Source organism: Cebus imitator, unplaced genomic scaffold, assembly GCF_001604975.1.
Source record: "Cebus imitator isolate Cc_AM_T3 unplaced genomic scaffold, Cebus_imitator-1.0 Scaffold306, whole genome shotgun sequence".
Lineage (NCBI taxonomy): Eukaryota > Metazoa > Chordata > Mammalia > Primates > Cebidae > Cebus > Cebus imitator.
The window spans coordinates 2,364,566-2,368,344 of record NW_016107621.1 but is presented as its reverse complement, the minus strand read 5'-3'; positions in this window follow the sequence as shown (position 1 = coordinate 2,368,344).

The following is a 3,779-nucleotide window of genomic DNA, read 5'->3' as shown; positions in this document are numbered from 1 at the left end:
AGAGACGGGGTTTCACCATGTTGACCAGGATGGTCTCGATCTCTTGACCTCGTGATCCACCCGCCTCGGCCTCCCAAAGTGCTGGGATTACAGGCTTGAGCCACCGCGCCCGGCCCCGGAGTTTCACTATGTTGGCCAGGCTGGTTTCAAACTCCTGACCTCGTGATCCGCCCACCTTGGCCTCCCAAAGTGGTGGGATTACAGGCGTGAGCCACTGTGCCCGGCCTCAGTTATTTTTAAAGCATATCTAGATATGTTTCGTTAAGGAACTTTTCTTTTTTTTTTTTTTTAAAGGAAAAGATAACCTGCAATTTCTTGCCCCACATCATTCCCTCCTGACAAACTGACCGCTTTCCTGATTCTCTGGTCCCCTCCATTCTCCTCATTTTCCAAATTCAGACAAGTCTGTGCATGCGGTGATATTACCTCATCAGCTCTGTCCCTGGCTCATTTTCTGTAACCCTATACTCCAGGCGTTTCTCCACGTTTCTCTGAAGCCTGAAAACGATCCTTCAATGGCCGTGAATGGGCTGGAGTTGCTTGGCAATCCTGTCCTCCACAGGACATTTAATCTGCTGGTGGCCTTTTGCCATGATTGTGGCCTCTTCCCTTATTTGGGTTATTTTTCTGGATCCCTTTCGACTCAAATCAGGTCAGATCTCCCATCACTCCTTGTACACTGCAGCTTTACATTAAGTGTATTACGTTTACCACAGTCCAAATGAAACAGCGATTTGGCTCCTCTTTTATTAATTGTCTGGGAGCTCCAGCAGGGCCGGAATCAGGTCTGTCTGTACCCTTGCTGAGTCCCCAGCATCACCCAGCGCAGGGCCTGGCACTCAGTAGGTGCTCACTAACCATGTGCCGAATGAATGAGTAAATGAAGGCGTGAATGAACGATTGCCAAGCTCAATAGCTGGACATTTAGCATGAGCCAGTAGGAAGCCACAGAAGTATTTTAGGCAGAACTGGACCCATTTCTTTCAAACTCTGATGTGCATAAATCCCCTGGGATTTTGAATGCCAGTTCCACTTCAGTGGGTCAAGGAAGGGGCCTGAGATTCTGCATTTCTTTTTTTTTAATACACATTTTATTGTGTTTTAGGTTTTGGGGTACCTGTGAAGAACATGCAAGATCGTTGCACAGGTACATACATGGCAGTGTGGTTTGCTGCCTTCCTCCCCGTCACCTATATCTGGCATTTCTCCCCATGTTATCCCTCCCCTAGTTACCCTCTACAGACCCCAGTGTCTGATGCTCCCCTCCCTGTGTCCATGTGTTCTCGTTCATCACCCTCCTATGAGTGAGAACATGCGGTGTTTGATTTTCTGTTCTTGCCTGTTTGCTGAGAATGATGGTTTCCAGGTTCATCCATGTCCCTACAAAGGACACGAACTCATCGTTTTTTATGGCTGCATAATATTCCATGGTGTATATGTGCCACATTTTTCCTGTCCAGTCTATCATTGATGGGCATTTGGGTTGGTTCCATGTCTTTGCTATTGTAAACAGTGCCACAGTGAACATTCGTGTGCCATGTGTCCTTATAATAGAATGATTTATAGTCCTTTGGATATATACCCAGTAATGGGATTGCTGGGTCAAATGGAATTTCTATTTCTAGGTCCTTGAGGAATCGCCACACTGTCTTCCACAATGGTTGAACTAATTTACACTTCCATCAACAGTGTAAAAGTGTTCCTGTTTCTCCACATCGTCTCTAGCATCTGTTGTCTCCAGATTTTTTAATGATCGCCATTCTAATTGGCATGAGATGGTATCTCAATGTAGTTTTGATTTGCATTTCTCTAATGACCAGTGATGATAAGCATTTTTTCATATGTTTGTTGGCCTCATATAGTGTCTATTCATATCCATTGCCCACCTTTGAATGGGCTTGTTTTTTTCTTGTAAATCTGTTTTAGTTCTTTGTAGAGTCTGGATATTAGCCCTTTGTCAGATGGGTGGATTGCAAAATTTTTTTCCCATTCTGTTGGTTGCCAATTCACTCTAAGGACTGTTTCTTTTGCTGTGCAAAAGCTGTGGAGTTTGATTAGGTCCCATTTGTTTATTTCGGCTTTTGTTGCCAATGCTTTTGGTGTTTTAGTCATTAAATCCTTGCCTATGCCTATGTCCTGAATGGTTTTGCCTAGGTTTTCTTTTAGGGTTTTTATGGTGTTAGGTCTTATGTTTAAGTCTTTAATCCATCTGGAGTTAATTTTAGGGTAAGGTGTCAGGAAAGGGTCCAGTTTCTGCTTTCTGCACATGGCTAGCCAGTTTTCCCAACACCATTTATTAAGCAAGGAATCCTTTCCCCATTGCTTTTGTCAGGTTTGTCAAAGACCAGATAGTTGTAGATGTGTGGCATTGCCTCCGAGGCCTCTGTTCCATTGGTCTATGTCTCTGTATTGGTACCAGTACCATGCTGTTTTGATTACTGTAGCCTTGTAGTATAGCTTGAAGTCAGGTAGTGTGATGCCTCCAGCTTTGTTCTTTTTGCTTAGAATTGACTTGGCTATGTGGGTTCTCTTTTGATTCCATATGAAGTTTAAGGTGGTTTTTTCCAGTTCTGTGAAGAAGGTCATTGGTAGCTTGGTGGGGATAGCGTTGAATCTGTAAATTACTTTGGGCAGTATGGCCATTTTCATGATGTTGATTTGTCCTAACTATGAGCATGGAATGTTTCTCCATCTGTTTGTTTCCTCTCTTATTTCATTGAGCAGTGGCTTGTAGTTCTCCTTGAAGAGGTCCTTTACATTCTTTGTTAGTTGTATTCCTAGGTATTTTATTCTCTTTGTGGCAATTGTGAATGGCCGTTCATTCTTGATTTGGCTCTCTTTAAGTCAGTTATTGGTGTATAGGAATGCTTGTGGTTTTTTGCACATTGATTTTGTATCCTGAGACTTTGCTGAAGTTACTTATCAGTTTCAGGAGATTTTGGGTTGAGACGATGGGGTCTTCTAAATATACAATCATGTCATCTGCAAATAGAGACAATTTGACTTCCTCCTTTCCTAATTGAATACCCTTTATTTCTTTTTCTTGCCTGATTGTTCTGGCTAGAACTTCCAATACTACATTCAATAGGAGTGGTGACAGAGGGCATCCTTGTCTAGTGTCAGATTTCCAAGGGAGTGCTTCCAGTTTTTGCCCATTCAGTATGATATTGGCTGTGGGTTTGTCGTAAATAGCTTTTATTATTTTGAGACATGTTTCATGAATACCTAGTTTATTGAGGGTTTTTAGCATAAAGCGCTGTTGAATTTTGTCAAAGGCCTTCTCTGCATCTATTGAGATAATCATGTGGTTTTTGTCTTTGGTTCTGTTTATGTGGTGAATTACGTTTATAGGCTTGCATATGTTGAACCAGCCTTGCATCCCCGGAATGAAGCGTACTTGATCATGGTGGATAAGCTTTTTGATGTGCTGTTGCAATCGGTTTGCCAGTATTTTACTGAAGATTTTTGCGTCTATGTTCATCATGGATGTTGGCCTGAAGTTTTCTTTTCTTGTTGAGTCTCTGCCGGGTTTTGGTATCAGGATGTTGTTGGTCTCATAAAATGATTTGGGAAGGATTCCCTCTGTTTGGATTGTTTGGAATCGTTTCAGAAGGAGTGGTACCAGCTCCTCTTTGTATGTCTGGTAGAATTCGGCTGTGAACCCATCTGGACCTGGACTTTTTTTTGGTTGGTAGGCTATTCATTGCTGCCTCAACTGCAGCCCTTGTTATTGGTCTATTCAGGGATATCACTAAAGATTCCACAGAAATACAAATAAT